The sequence below is a fragment of the Cervus elaphus genome, unplaced genomic scaffold, assembly GCF_910594005.1.
Source record: "Cervus elaphus unplaced genomic scaffold, mCerEla1.1, whole genome shotgun sequence".
NCBI classification, from domain to species: Eukaryota; Metazoa; Chordata; class Mammalia; order Artiodactyla; family Cervidae; genus Cervus; species Cervus elaphus.
The window spans coordinates 541,286-557,888 of record NW_025316787.1 but is presented as its reverse complement, the minus strand read 5'-3'; positions in this window follow the sequence as shown (position 1 = coordinate 557,888).

The window sequence follows — 16,603 nt, the reverse complement described above, 5'->3', positions numbered from 1 at the left end:
GGGGATGGCCCTTCCACCCACGTGTTTGTTCAGCGACGTCACGACTCCTGCCTAGTTGCGAGGGACAACTCGGGATTCTACTCGAGGCTTGGCAGGGCAATTGGGACGCCTCTCCAGCTGAGGTGGGAGACGAAGTGTACCTTTCCATGTGCCACAGGAATCCTGGAACTCCTATCAAGGTTCACGAGGAGTCAGGCATCGTCTCCTTTGGAGGCACTGATCTCCGCGTACCTCTGGAGTTTTCAAAGGATGTGAGGCCTCCGATCGCGATGAGGTGGGGAACTAGGTCTTTTTCTGTGGTCTCCACAGGGGATTCAGACATCCTTTCGTCTTGGGAGATGCAAGACGAGCCTGCATTCAAGTCACTGCAGGGATATCAGTCCTTATTTCGAGTCAGGGCATCGCGGTGTCCATGACACTTGAGGCCACAAACTCAGGGTCCCTCTCACATACCTAGAGCTGAGAGAAGCCTCCTCTTGAGGTGCTTGTGGTACGGTGGTATTCCTCTGGAGTCGAAGCCAGGGACTAACCTCTCATCTCGAGTTGATTTTTGGGCCACGGAGCTCTTTCGTGTGGCTACAGTGACCTCAGGATCCCTCTAGCCTTGAAACAGTGTTCTTGGGGTTTCTCTGGATTGCCATCAAGGAAATCAAGGCTCCTTTCATGTTTGATGTGCAACACCGAATTGCTCTGCACGCAGTGCAGGGGAATCGGGCCTCATCTCGCGGCGAGGGGGAAGTCTCATGGTTTTTCTCGAGTTGCGGCGGGAACCTGGGGTATATTCTCGAGTTTCGACGGGGATGGCCCTTCCACCCACGTGTTTGTTCAGCGACGTCAGGACTCTTGCCTAGTTTTGAGGGACAACTCGGGATTCTCCTCGAGGCTTGGCAGGGCAATTGGGACGCCTCTGCAGCTGAGGCGGGAGACCAAGTGTCCCTTTCCACGTGCCACAGGAATCCTGGGACTCCTATCAAGTTTCAGGAGGAGTCAGGCATCCTCTCCTTTAGAGGCACTGATCTCCGCGTACCTCTGAAGTTTTCAAAGGATGTGAGGCCTCCGGTCGGGATGAGGTGGGGAACTAGGTCTTTTTCTGTGGTCTCCACAGGGGATTCAGACATCCTTTCGTCTTGGGAGAAGCAAGACGAGCCTGCATTCAAGTCACTGCAGGGATATCCGGCCTTATTTCGAGTCAGGGCATCGCGGTGTCCATTCCACTTGAGGCCGCAAACTCAGGGTCCCTCTCACATACCTAGAGCTGAGAGAAGCCTCCTCTTGAGGTGCTTGTGGTAAGGTGGTATTCCTCTGGAGTCGAAGCCAGGGACTAACCTCTCATCTCGAGTTGATTTTTGGGCCACGGAGCTCTTTCGTGTGGCTACAGTGACCTCAGGATCCCTCTAGCCTTGAAACAGTGTTCTTGGGGTTTCTCTGGAGTGCCATCAAGGAAATCAAGGCTCCTTTCATGTTTGATGTGCAACACCGAATTCCTCTGCACGCAGTGCAGGGGAATCGGGCCTCATCTCGCGGCGAGGGGGAAGTCTCATGGTTTTTCTCGAGTTGCGGCGGGAACCTGGGGCATATTCTCGAGTTACGACGGGGATGGCCCTTCCACCCTCGTGTTTGTTCAGCGACGTCAGGACTCCTGCCTAGTTGCGAGGGACAACTCGGGATTCTCCTCGAGGCTTGGCAGGGCAATTGGGACGCCTCTCCAGCTGAGGCGGGAGACCAAGGGGCCCTTTCCACGTGCCACAAGAATCCTGGGACTCCTATCAAGTTTCACGAGGAGTCAGGCATCGTGTCCTTTGGAGGCACTGATCTCCGCGTACCTCTGGAGCTTTCAAAGGATGTGAGGCCTCCGGTCGCGATGAGGTGGGGAACTAGGTCTTTCTCTGTGGTCTCCACAGGGGATTCAGACATCCTTTCGTCTTGGGAGATGCAAGACAAGCCTGCACTCAAGTCACTGCAGGGATATCCGGCCTTATTTCGCGTCAGGGCATCGCAGTGTCCATTCCACTTGAGGCCGCAAACTCAGGGTCCCTCTCACATACCTAGAGCTGAGAGAAGCCTCCTCCTGAGGTGCTTGTGGTAAGGTGGTATTCCTCTGGAGTCGAAGCCAGGGACTAACCTCTCATCTCGAGTTGATTTTTGGTCCACGGAGGTCTTTCGTGTGGCTACAGTGACCTCAGGATCCCTCTAGCCTTGAAACAGTGTGCTTGGGATTTCTCTGGAGTGCCATCAAGGAAATCAAAGCTCCTTCCATGTTTGATGTGCAACACGGAATTAGTCTGCATTCAGTGCAGGGGAATGGGGCCTCATCTTGCGGCGAGGGGGAAGTCTCATGGTTTTTCTCGATTGTGGCGGGAACCTGGGGTATATTCTCGAGTTACGACGGGGATGGCCCTTCCACCCACGTGTTTTTTCAGCGACGTCAGGACTCCTGCCTCGTTGCGAGGGAGAACTCGGGATTCTCCTCGAGGCTTGGCAGGGCAATTGGGATGCCTCTCCAGCTGAGGCGGGAGACCAAGGGTCCCTTTCCACGTGCCACAGGAATCCTGGAACTCCTATCAAGTTTCACGAGGAGTCAGGCATCGTCCCCTTTGGAGGCACTGATCTCCACGTACCTGTGGAGTTTTAAAGGATGTGAGGCCTCCGGTCGCGATGAGGTGGGGAACTAGTTCTTTCTTTGTGGTCTCCACAGGGGATTCAGACATCCTTTCGTCTTGGAAGATGCAAGACGAGCCGGCATTCAAGTCACTGCAGGGATATACGACCTTATTTCTCGTCAGGGAACCGGGGTGTCAATTCCACTTGAGGCCGCAAAATCAGGGTCCCTCTCACATACCTAGAGCTGAGAGAAGCCTCCTCTTGAGGTGCTTGTGGTAAGGTGGTATTCCTCTGGAGTCGAAGCCAGGGACTAACCTCTCATCTCGAGTTGATGTTTGGTCCACGGAGCTCTTTCGTGTGGCTACAGTTACCTCAGGATACCTCTAGCCTTGAAACAGTGTTCTTGGGGTTTCTCTGGAGTGCCATCAAGGAAATCAAGGCTCCTTTCATGTTTGATGTGCAACACGGAATTGCTCTGCATGCAGTTCAGGAGAATCGAGCCTCATCTCGCGGCGAGGGGGAAGTCTCATGGTTTTTCTCGAGTTGCGGCGGGACCCTGGGGTATATTCTCGAGTTATGACGGGGATGGCCCTTCCAGCCACGTGTTTGTTCAGCGACGTCAGGACTCCTGCCTAGTTGAGAGGGACAACTCGGGATTCTCCTCGAGGCTTGGCAGGGCAATTGGGACGCCTCTCCAGCTGAGGCGGGTGACCAAGAGTCCCTTTCCACGTGCCACAGGAATCCTGGGACTCCTATCAAGTTTGACGAGGAGTCAGGCATCGTCTCATTTGGAGGCACTGATCTCCGCGCACCTCTGGAGTTTTCAAAGGATGTAAGGCCTCTGGTCGCGATGAGGTGGGGAACTAGGTCTTTCTCTGTGGTCTGCACAGGGAATTCAGACATCCTTTCGTCTTGGGAGATGCAAGACGAGCCTGCATTCAAGTCACTGCAGGGATATCCGGCCTTATTTCGAGTCAGGGCATCGCGGTGTCCATTCCACTTGAGGCCGCAAACTCAGGGTCCCTCTCACATACCTAGAGCTGAGAGAAGTCTCCTCTTGAGGTGCTTGTGGTAAGGTGGTATTCCTCTAGAGTCGAAGCTAGGGACTAACCTCTCATCTCGAGTTGATGTTTGCTCCACGGAGCTCTTTCTTGTTGCTACAGTGACTTCAGGATCCCTCTAGCCTTGAAACAGTGTTCTTGGGGTTTCTCTGGAGTGCCATCAAGGAAATCAAGGCTCCTTTCATGTTTGATGTGCAACACGGAATTGCTCTGCATGCAGTGCAGGGGAATCGGGCCTCATCTCGCGGCGAGGGGGAAGTCTCATGGTTTTTCGCGAATTGCGGCGGGAACCTGGGGTATATTCTTGAGTTACGACGGGGATGGCCCTTCCACCCACGTGTTTGTTCAGCGACGTCAGGACTCCTGCCTAGTTGCGAGGGACAACTCGGGATTCTCCTCGAGGCTTGGCAGGGCAATTGGGACGCCTTTCCAGCTGAGGCGGGAGACAAAGGGTCCCTTTCCACGTGCCACAGGAATCCTGGGACTCCTATCAAGTTTCACGAGGAGTCAGGCATCGTCTCCTTTGGAGGCACTGATCTCCGCGTACCTCTGGAGTTTTCAAAGGATGTGAGGCCTCCGGTCGCGATGAGGTGGGGAACTAGGTCTTTCTCTGTGGTCTCCACAGGGGATTCAGACATCCTTTCGTCTTGGGAGATGCAAGACGAGCCTGCATTCAAGTGACTGCAGGGATATCCGGCCTTATTTCGAGTCAGGGCATCGCGGTGTCCATTCCACTTGAGGCCGCAAACTCAGGGTCCCTCTCACATACCTAGAGCTGAGAGAAGCCTCCTCTTGAGGTGCTTGTGGTAAGGTGGTATTCCTCTGGAGTCGAAGCCAGGGACTAACCTCTCATCTCGAGTTGATTTTTGGTCCACGGAGCTCTTTCGTGTTGCTACAGTGACCTCAGGATCCCTCTAGCCTTGAAACAGTGTTCTTGGGGTTTCTCTGGAGTGCCATCAAGGAAATCAAGGCTCCTTTCATGTGTGATGTGCAACACGGAATTGCTCTGCACGCAGTGCATGGGAATCGGGCCTCATCTCGCGGCGAGGGGGAAGTCTCATGGTTTTTCTCGAGTTGCGGCGGGAACCTGGGGTATATTCTCGAGTTACGACGGGGATGGCCATTCCACACACGTGTTTGTTCACCGACGTCAGGACTCCTGCCTAGTTGCGAGGGACACCTCGGGATTCTCCTCGAGGCTTGGCAGGGCAATTGGGACGCCTCTCCAGCTGAGGCGGGAGACCAAGTGTCCCTTTCTACGTGCCACAGGAATCCTGGGACTCCTATCAAGTTTCACGAGGAGTTAGGCATCGTCTCCTTTGGAGGCACTGAACTCCGCGGACCTCTGGAGTTTTCAAAGGATGTGAGACCTCCGGTCGCGATGAGGTGGGGAACTAGGTCTTTCTCTGTGGTCTCCACAGGGGATGCAGACATCCTTTCGTCTTGGGAGATGCAAGACGAGCCTGCATTCAAGTCACTGCAGGGATATCCGGCCTTATTTCGAGTCAGGGCCTCGTGGTGTCCATTCCACTTGAGGCCGCAAACTCAGGGTCCCTCTCACATACCTAGAGCTGAGAGAAGCCTCCTCTTGAGGTGCTTGTGGTAAGGTGGTATTCCTCTGGAGTCGAAGCCAGGGACTAACCTCTCATCTCGAGTTGATTTTCGGGCCACGGAGCTCTTTCGTGTGGCTACAGTGACCTCAGGATACCTCTAGCCTTGAAACAGTGTTCTTGGGGTTTCTCTGGAGTGCCATCAAGGAAATCAAGGCTCCTTTCATGTTTGATGTGCAACACGAAATTGCTCTGCATGCAGTTCAGGAGAATCGAGCCTCATCTCGCGGCGAGGGGGAAGTCTCATGGTTTTTCTCGAGTTGCGGCGGGTCCCTGGGGTATATTCTCGAGTTATGACGGGGATGGCCCTTCCAGCCACGTGTTTGTTCAGCGACGTCAGGACTCCTGCCTAGTTGCGAGGGACAACTCGGGATTCTCCTCGAGGCTTGGCAGGGCAATTGGGACGCCTCTCCAGCTGAGGCGGGTGACCAAGAGTCCCTTTCCACGTGCCACAGGAATCCTGGGACTCCTATCAAGTTTGACGAGGAGTCAGGCATCGTCTCATTTGGAGGCACTGATCTCCGCGCACCTCTGGAGTTTTCAAAGGATGTGAGGCCTCCGGTCGCGATGAGGTGGGGAACTAGGTCTTTCTCTGTGGTCTGCACAGGGGATTCAGACATCCTTTCGTCTTGGGAGATGCAAGACGAGCCTGCATTCAAGTCACTGCAGGGATATCCGGCCTTATTTCGAGTCAGGGCATCGCGGTGTCCATTCCACTTGAGGCCGCAAACTCAGGGTCCCTCTCACATACCTAGAGCTGAGAGGAGTCTCCTCTTGAGGTGCTTGTGGTAAGGTGGTATTCCTCTAGAGTCGAAGCCAGGGACTAACCTCTCATCTCGAGTTGATGTTTGCTCCACGGAGCTCTTTCGTGTTGCTACAGTGACTTCAGGATCCCTCTAGCCTTGAAACAGTGTTCTTGGGTTTTCTCAGGAGTGCCATCAAGGAAATCAAGGCTCCTTTCATGTTTGATGTGCAACACGGAATTGCTCTGCATGCAGTGCAGGGGAATTGGGCCTCATCTCGCGGCGAGGGGGAAGTCTCATGGTTTTTCGCGAATTGCGGCGGGAACCTGGGGTATATTCTTGAGTTAGGACGGGGATGGCCCTTCCACCCACGTGTTTGTTCAGCGACGTCAGGACTCCTGCCTAGTTGCGAGGGACAACTCGGGATTCTACTCGAGGCTTGGCAGGGCAATTGGGACGCCTCTCCAGCTGAGGTGGGAGACCAAGGGTACCTTTCCACGTGCCACAGGAATCCTGGGACTCCTATCAAGTTTCACGAGGAGTTAGGCATCGTCCTCTTTGGAGGCACTGATCTCCGCGTACCTCTGGAGTTTTCAAAGGATGTGAGGCCTCCGATCGCGATGAGGTGGGGAACTAGGTCTTTTTCTGTGGTCTCCACAGGGGATTCAGACATCCTTTCGTCTTGGGAGATGCAAGACGAGCCTGCATTCAAGTCACTGCTGGGATATCCGGCCTTATTTCGAGTCAGGGCATCGCGGTGTCCATTCCACTTGAGGCCGCAAACTCAGGGTCCCTCTCACATACCTAGAGCTGAGAGAAGCCTCCTCTTGAGGTGCTTGTGGTAAGGTGGTATTCCTCTGGAGTCGAAGTCAGGGACTAACCTCTCATCTCGAGTTGATTTTTGGGCCACAGAGCTCTTTCGTGTGGCTACAGTGACCTCAGGATCCCTCTAGCCTTGAAACAGTGTTCTTGGGGTTTCTCTGGAGTGCCATCAAGGAAATCAAGGCTCCTTTCATGTTTGATGTGCAACACGAAATTGCTCTGCACGCAGTGCAGGTGAATCGGGCCTCATCTCGCGGCGAGGGGGAAGTCTCATGGTTTTTCTCGAGTTGCGGCGGGAACCTGGGGTATATTCTCGAGTTACGACGGGGATGGCCCTTCCACACACGTGTTTGTTCAGCGACGTCAGGACTCCTGCCTAGTTGCGACGGACAACTCGGGATTCTCCTCGAGGCTTCGCAGGGCAATTGGGACGCCTCTGCAGCTGAGGCGGGAGACCAAGTGTCCCTTTCCACGTGCCACAGGAATCCTGGGACTCCTATCAAGTTTCACGAGGAGTCAGGCATCGTCTCTTTTGGAGGCACTGATCTCCGCGTACCTCTGGAGTTTTTAAAGGATGTGAGGCCTCCGGTCGCGATGAGGTGGGGAACTAGGTCTTTCTCTGTGGTCTCCACAGGGGATTCAAACATCCTTTCATCTTGGGAGATGCAACACGAGCCTGCATTCACGTCACTGCAGGGATATCCGGCCTTATTTCTAGTCAGGGCATCGCGGTGTCCATTCCACTTGAGGCCCCAAACTCAGGGTCCCTCTCACATACCTAGAGCTGAGAGAAGCCTCCTCTTGAGGTGCTTGTGGTAAGGTGGTATTCCTCTGGAGTCGAAGCCAGGGACTAACCTCTCATCTCGAGTTGATTTTTGGGCCACGGAGCTCTTTCGTGTTGCTACAGTGACCTCAGGAACCCTCTAGCCTTGAAACAGTGTTCTTGGGGTTTCTCTAGAGTGCCATCAAGGAAATCAAGGCTCCTTTCATGTGTGACGTGCAACACGGAATTGCTCTGCACACAGTGCAGGGGAATCGGGCCTCATCTCGCGGCGAGGGTGAAGTCTCATGGTTTTTCTGAAGTTCCGGCGGGAACCTGGGGTATATTCTCGAGTTACGACGGGGATGGCCCTTCCACCCAAGTGTTTGTTCAGCGACGTCACGACTCCTGCCTAGTTGCGAGGGACAACTCGGGATTCTACTCGAGGCTTGGCAGGGCAATTGGGACGCCTCTCCAGCTGAGGTGGGAGACGAAGTGTACCTTTCCATGTGCCACAGGAATCCTGGAACTCCTATCAAGTTTCACGAGGAGTCAGGCATCGTCTCCTTTGGAGGCACTGATCTCCGCATACCTCTGGAGTTTTCAAAGGATGTGAGGCCTCCGATCGCGATGAGGTGGGGAACTAGGTCTTTTTCTGTGGTCTCCACAGGGGATTCAGACATCCTTTCGTCTTGGGAGAAGCAAGACGAGCCTGCATTCAAGTCACTGCAGGGATATCAGTCCTTATTTCGAGTCAGGGCATCGCGGTGTCCATGACACTTGAGGCCGCAAACTCAGGGTCCCTCTCACATACCTAGAGCTGAGAGAAGCCTCCTCTTGAGGTGCTTGTGGTACGGTGGTATTCCTCTGGAGTCGAAGCCAGGGACTAACCTCTCATCTCGAGTTGATTTTTGGGCCACGGAGCTCTTTCGTGTGGCTACAGTGACCGCAGGATCCCTCTAGCCTTGAAACAGTGTTCTTGGGGTTACTCTGGATTGCCATCAAGGAAATCAAGGCTCCTTTCATGTTTGATGTGCAACACCGAATTGCTCTGCACTCAGTGCAGGGGAATCGGGCCTCATCTCAAGGCGAGGGGGAAGTCTCATGGTTTTTCTCGAGTTGCGGCGGGAACCTGGGGTATATTCTCGAGCTTCGACGGGGATGGCCCTTCCACCCACGTGTTTGTTCAGCGACGTCAGGACTCTTGCCTAGTTTTGAGGGACAACTCGGGATTCTCCTCGAGGCTTGGCAGGGCAATTGGGACGCCTCTGCAGCTGAGGCGGGAGACCAAGGGTCCCTTTCCACGTGCCACAGGAATCCTGGGACTCCTATCAAGTTTCAGGAGGAGTCAGGCATCGTCTCCTTTGGAGGCACTGATCTCCGCGTACCTCTGAAGTTTTCAAAGGATGTGAGGCCTCCGGTCGGGATGAGGTGGGGAACTAGGTCTTTCTCTGTGGTCTTCACAGGGGATTCAGACATCCTTTCATCTTGGGAGATGCAAGACGAGCCTGCATTCAAGTCACTGCAGGGATATCCGGCCTTATTTCGAGTCAGGGCATCGCGGTGTCCATTCCACTTGAGGCCGCAAACTCAGGGTCCCTCTCACATACCTAGAGCTGAGAGAAGCCTCTTCTTGAGGTGCTTGTCGTAAGGTGGTATTCCTCTGGAGTCGAAGCCAGGAACTAACCTCTCATCTCGAGTTGATTTTTGGTCCACGGAGCTCTTTCGTGTGGCTACAGTGACCTCAGGATCCCTCTAGCCTTGAAACACTGCTCTTGGGGTTTCTCTGGAGTGCCATCAAGGAAATCAAGGCTCCTTTCATGTGTGATGTGCAACACGGAATTGCTCTGCACGCAGTGCAGGGGAATCGGGCCTCATCTCGCGGCGAGGGGGAAGTCTCATGTTTTTTCTCGAGTTGCGGCGGGAACCTGGGGTATATTCTCGATTTACGACAGGGATGGCCCTTAAACACACGTGTTTGTTCAGCGACGTCAGGAGTCCTGCCTAGTTGCGAGGGACAACTCGGGATTATCCTCGAGGCTTGGCAGGGCAATTGGGACGCCTTTCCATCTGAGGCGGGAGACCAAGTGTCCCTTTCCACGTGCCACAGGAATCCTGGGACTCCTATCAATTTTCACGAGGAGTCAGGCATCGTCTCCTTTGGAGGCACTGATCTCCGCGAACCTCTGGAGTTTACAAAGGATGTGAGGCCTCCGGTCGCGAAGAGGTGGGGAACTAGGTCTTTCCCTGTGGTCTCCACAGGGGATTCAGACATCCTTTCGTCTTGGGAGATGCAAGACGAGCCTGCATTCAAGTCACTGCAGGGATATCCGGCCTTATTTCGAGTCAGGGAATCGCGGTGTCCATTCCACTTGAGGCCGCAAACTCAGCGTCCCTTTCACATACCTAGAGCTGAGAGAAGCCTCCTCTTGATGTGCTTGTGGTAAGGTGGTATTTCTCTGGAGTCGAAGCCAGGTTCTAACCTCTCATCTCGAGTTGATTTTTGGTCCAATGAGCTCTTTCGTGTTGCTAAAGTGACCTCAGGATCCCTCTAGCCTTGAAACAGTGTTCTAGGGGTTTCTCTGGAGTGCCATCAAGGAAATCAAGGCTCCTTTCATGTTTGATGTGCAACACCGAATTGCTCTGCATGCAGTGCAGGGGATTCGGGCCTCATCTCGCGGCGAGGGGGAAGTCTCATGGTTTTCCTCGAGTTGCGGCGGGAACCTGGGGTATATTCTCGAGTTACGACGGGGATGGCCCTTGCACCCACGTGTTTGTTCAGCGACGTCAGGACTCCTGCCTAGTTGCGAGGGACAACTCGGGATTCTCCTCGAGGCTTGGCAGGGCAATTGGGATGCCTCTCCAGCTGAGGCGGGACACCAAGTGTCCCTTTCCACGTGCCACAGGAATCCTGGAACTCCTATCAATTTTCACGAGGAGTCAGGCATCGTCCCCTTTGGAGGCACTTATCTCCGCGTACCTCTGGAGTTTTCAAAGGATGTGAGGCCTCCGATCGCGATGAGGTGGGGAACTAGGTCTTTTTCTGTGGTCTCCACAGGGGATTCAGACATCCTTTCGTCTTGGGAGAAGCAAGACGAGCCTGCATTCAAGTCACTGCAGGGATATCAGTCCTTATTTCGAGTCAGGGCATCGCGGTGTCCATGACACTTGAGGCCGCAAACTCAGGGTCCCTCTCACATACCTAGAGCTGAGAGAAGCCTCCTCTTGAGGTGCTTGTGGTAAGGTGGTATTCCTCTGGAGTCGAAGCCAGGGACTAACCTCTCATCTCGAGTTGATTTTTGGGCCACGGAGCTCTTTCGTGTGGCTACAGTGACCTCAGGATCCCTCTAGCCTTGAAACAGTGTTCTTGGGGTTTCTCTGGAGTGCCATCAAGGAAATCAAGGCTCCTTTCATGTTTGATGTGCAACACCGAATTCCTCTGCACGCAGTGCAGGGGAATCGGGCCTCATCTCGCGGCGAGGGGGAAGTCTCATGGTTTTTCTCGGGTTGCGGCGGGAACCTGGGGTATATTCTCGAGTTACGACGGGGATGGCCCTTCCACCCTCGTGTTTGTTCAGCGACGTCAGGACTCCTGCCTAGTTGCGAGGGACAACTCGGGATTCTCCTCAAGGCTTGGCAGGGCAATTGGGACGCCTCTCCAGCTGAGGCGGGAGACCAAGGGGCCCTTTCCACGTGCCACAAGAATCCTGGGACTCCTATCAAGTTTCACGAGGAGTCAGGCATCGTGTCCTTTGGAGGCACTGATCTCCGCGTACCTCTGAAGTTTTCAAAGGATGTGAGGCCTCCGGTCGCGATGAGGTGGGGAACTAGGTCTTTCTCTGTGGTCTCCACAGGGGATTCAGACATCCTTTCGTCTTGGGAGATGCAAGACAAGCCTGCACTCAAGTCACTGCAGGGATATTTGGCCTTATTTCTCGTCAGGGAATGGGGTTGTCAATTCCACTTGAGGCCGCAAACTCAGGGTCCCTCTCACATACCTAGAGCTGAGAGAAGCCTCCTCTTGAGGTGCTTGTGGTAAGGTGGTATTCCTCTGGAGTCGAAGCCAGGGACTACCCTCTCATCTCGAGTTGATGTTTGGTCCACGGAGCTCTTTAGTGTGGCTACAGTGACCTCAGGATCCCTCTAGCCTTGAAACAGTGTTCTAGGGGTTTCTCTGGAGTGCCATCAAGGAAATCAAGGCTCCTTTTATGTGTGATGTGCAACACGGAATTGCTCAGCACGCAGTGCAGGGGAATCGGGCCTCATCTCGCGGCGAGGGGGAAGTCTCATGGTTTTCCTCGAGTTGCGGCGGGAACCTGGGGTATATTCTCGAGTTACGACGGGGATGGCCCTTCCTCACACGTGTTTCTTCAGCGACGTCAGGAATCCTGCGTAGTTGCGAGGGAGAACTCGGGATTCTCCTCGAGGCTTGGCAGGGCAATTGGGATGCCTTTCCAGCTGAGGCGGGAGACCAAGGGTCCCTTTCCACGTGCCACAGGAATCCTGGAACTCCTATCAAGTTTCACGAGGAGTCAGGCATCGTCCCCTTTGGAGGCACTTATCTCCGCGTACCTCTGGAGTTGTCAAAGGATGTGAGGCCTCTGGTCGCGATGAGCTGGGGAACTAGGTCTTTCTCTGTGGTCTCCACAGGGGATTCAAACATCCATTCATCTTGGGAGATGCAAGACGAGCCTGCATTCAAGTCACTGCAGGGATATCCGGCATTATTTCGAGTCAGGGAATCGCGGTGTCCATTCCACTTGAGGCCGCAAACTCAGGGTCCCTCTCACATACCTAGAGCTGAGAGAAGCCTCCACTTGAGGTGCTTGTGGTAAGGTGGTATTCCTCTGCAGTCGAAGCCAGGGACTAACCTCTCATCTCGAGTTGATTTTTGGTCCACGGAGCTCTTTCGTGTTGCTACAGTGACCTCAGGATCCCTCTAGCCTTGAAATAGTGTTCTTGGGGTTTTTCTGGAGTGCCATCAAGGAAATCAAGGCTCCTTTCATGTGTGATGTGCAACACGGAATTGCTCTGCACGCAGTGCAGGGGAATCGGGCCTCATCTCGGGGCGAGGGGGAAGTCTCAAGGTTTTTCGCGAGTTGCGGCGGGAACCTGGGGTGTATTCTCGAGTTACGATGGGGATGGCCCTTCCACCCACGTGTTTGTTCGGCCACGTCAGGACTCCTGCCTAGTTGCGAGGGACAACTCGGGATTCTCCTCGAGGCTTGGCAGGGCAATTGGGACGCCTCTCCAGCTGAGGCGGGAGACCAAGTGTCCCTTTCTACGTGCCACAGGAATGGTGGGACTCGTATCAAGTTTCATGAGGAGTCAGGCATGGTCTCCTTTGGAGGCACTGATCTCCTCGTACCTCTGGAGTTTTCAAAGGATTTGAGGCCTTCGGTCGCGATGAGGTGGGGAATTAGGTCTTTCTCTGTGGTCTCCACAGGGGATTCAGACATCCTTTCGTCTTGGGAGATGCAAGACGAGCCTGCATTCAAGTCACTGCAGGGATATCCGGCCTTATTTCGCGTCAGGGCATCGCAGTGTCCATTCCACTTGAGGCCGCAAAATCAGGGTCCCTCTCACATAGCTAGAGCTGAGAGAAGCCTCCTCTTGAGGTGGTTCTGGTAAGGTGGTATTCCTCTGCAGTCGAAGCCAGGGACTAACCTCTCATTTCGAGTTGATTTTTGGTCCACGGAGCTCTTTCTTGTTGCTACAGTGACCTCAGGTTCCCTCTAGCCTTGAAACAGTGTTCTTGGGGTTTCTCTGGAGTGCCATCAAGGAAATCAAGGCTCCTTTCATGTGTGATGTGCAACACGGAATTGCTCTGCAGGCAGTGCAGGGTATCGGGCCTCATTTTGCGGCGAGGGGGAAGTCTCATGGTTTTCTCGAGTTGCATTGGGAACCTGGGGTATATTCTCGAGTTACGAGGGGGATGGCCCTTTCACCCACGTGTTTGTTCAGCGACGTCAGGACTCCTGCCTAGTTGCGAGGGACAACTAGGGATTCTCCTCGAGGCTTGGCAGGGCAATTGGGATGCCTCTCCACCTGAGGCGGGAGACCAAGTGTCCCTTTCCACGTGCCGCAGGAATCCTGGAACTCCTATCAAGTTTCACGAGGAGTCGGGCATCTTCCCCTTTGGAGGCACTTATCTCTGCGTACCTCTGGAGTTTTCAAAGGATGTGAGACCTCCGGTCGCGATGAGCTGGGGAACTAGGTCTTTCTCTGTGGTCTCCACAGGGAATTCAAACATCCTTTCATCTTGCGAGATGCAAGACGAGCCTGCATTCAAGTCACTGCAGGGATATCCGGACTTATTTCGAGTCAGGGCATCGCGGTGTCCATTCCACTTGAGGCCGCAAACTCAGGGTCCCTCTCACATACCTAGAGCTGAGAGAAGTCTCCTCTTGAGGTGCTTGTGGTAAGGTGGCATTCCTCTGGAGTCGAAGCCAGGGACTAACCTCTCATCTCGAGTTGATTTTTGGTCCACGGAGCTCTCTCGTGTTGCTACAGTGACCTCAGGATCCCTCTAGCCTTGAAACAGTGTTCTTGGGATTTCTCTGGAGTGCCATCAAGGAAATCAAGACTCCTTTCATGTGTGATGTGCAACACGGAATTGGTCTGCACGCAGTGCAGGGGAATCGGGCCTCATCTCGCGGCGAGGGGAAAGTCTCATGGTTTTTCTCGAGTTGTGGCGGGAACCTGGGGTATATTCTCGAGTTAACACGGGGATGGCCCTTCCACACACGTGTTTGTTCAGCGACGTCAGGACTCCTGCCTAGTTGCGAGGGACAACTCGGGATTCTCCTCGAGGCTCGGCAGGGCAGTTGGGACTCCTCTCCAGTTGAGGCGGGAGACCAAGGGTCCCTTTCCACGTGCTACAGGAATCCTGGGACTCGTATCAAGTTTCATGAGGAGTCAGGCATCGTCTCCTTTGGAGGCACTAATCTCCGTGTACCTCTGGATTTTTCAAAGTATGTGAGGCCTCCAGGCGCGATGATGTGGGGAACTAGGTCTTTCTCTGTGGTCTCCACAGGGGATTCAGACATCCTTTCATCTTGGGAGATGCAAGACGAGCCTGCATTCAAGTCACTGCAGGGATATCCGGCCTTATTTCGAGTCAGGGCATCGCGGTGTCCATTCCACTTGAGGCCGCAAACTCAGGGTCCCTCTCACATACCTAGAGCTGAGAGAAACCTCCTCTTGAGGTGCTTACACTAAGGTGGTATTCCTCTGGAGTCGAAGCCAGGGACTAAGGTCTCATCTCGAGTTGATTTTTGGTCCACGGAGCTCTTTCATGTTGCTACAGTGACCTCGGGATCCCTCTAGCCTTGAAACAGTGTTCTTGGGGTTTCTCTGGAGTGCCATCAAGGAAATCAAGGCTCCTTTCATGTGTGATGTGCAATATGGAATTGCTCTGCACGCAGTTCAGGAGAATTGGGCCTCATCTCGCGGCGAGGGGGAAGTCTCATGGTTTTTCTCGAATTGCGGCGGGAACCTGGGGTATATTCTCGAGTTACGACGGGGATGGCCCTTCCACACACGTGTTTTTTCAGCGACGTCAGGACTCCTGCCTAGTTGCGAGGGACAACTCGGGATTCTCCTCGAGGCTTGGCAGGGCAATTGGGACGCCTCTCCAGCTGAGGCGGGACACCAAGTGTCCCTTTCCACGTGCCACAGGAATCCTGGGACTCCTATCAAGTTTAAGGAGGAGTCAGGCATCATCTCCTTTTGAGGCACTGATCTCTGCGTAACTCTGGAGTTTTCAAAGAATGTGAGGCCTCCGGTCGCGATGAGGTGGGGAACTAGGTCTTTCTCTTTGGTCTCCACAGGGGATTCAGACATCCTTTCGTCTTGGGAGACTGAAGTCACTGCAGGGATATCTGGCCTTATTTCGAGTCAGGGCTTCGCGGTGTCCATTCCACTTGAGGCCGCAAACTCAGGGTCCCTCTCACATACCTAGACCTCTGAGAAGCCTCCTCTTGAGGTGCTTGTGGTAAGGTGGTATTCCTCTGGAGTCGAAGCCAGGGACTAACCTCTCATCTCGAGTTGATTTTTGGTCCACGGAGCTCTTTCGTGTTGCTACAGTGACCTCAGGATCCCTCTAGCCTTGAAACAGTGTTCCTGGGGATTCTCTGCAGTGCCATCAAGGAAATCAAGGCTCCTTTCATGTGTGATGTGCAACACGGAATTGCTCTGCACGCAGTGCAGGGGAATCGGGCCTCATCTCGCGGCGAGGGCGAAGTCTCATAGTTTTTCTCGAGTTGCCGCGGGAACCTGGGGTATATTCTCGAGTTACGACGGGGATGGCCCTTCCACCCACGTGTTTGTTCAGCGACGTCAGGACTCCTGCCTAGTTGCGAGGGACAACTCGGGATTCTCCTCGAGGCTTGGCAGGGCAATTGGGACGCCTCTCCAGCTGAGGCGGGAAACCACGTGTCCCTTTCCACGTGCCACAGGAATCCTGGGACTCCTATTAATTTTCACGAGGAGTCAGGCATCGTCTCTTTTGGAAGGACTGATCTACGCGTACCTCTGGAGTTTTCAAACGATGTGAGGTCTCCGGTCGCGATGATGTGGGGAACTAGGTCTTTCTCTGTGGTCTCCACAGGGGATTCAGACATCCTTTCGTCTTGGGAGATGCAAGACGAGCCTACATTCAAGTCACTGCAGGGATATCCGGCCTTATTTCGAGTCAGGGCATCGCAGTGTCCATTCCACTTGAGGCCGCAAACTCAGGGTCCGTCTCACATACCTAGAGCTGAGAGAAGCCTCCTCTTGAGGTGCTTGTGGTAAGGTGGTATTCCTCTGGAGTCGAAGCCAGGGACTAACCTCACATCTCGAGTTGATTTTTGGTCCACGGAGCTCTTTCGTGTTGCTACAGTGACCTCAGGATCCCTCTAGCTTTCAAACAGTGTTTTTGGGGTTTCTCTGGAGTGCCATCAAGGAAATCAAGGCTCCTTTCATGTGTGATGTGCAACACGGAATTGCTCTGCACGCAGTGCA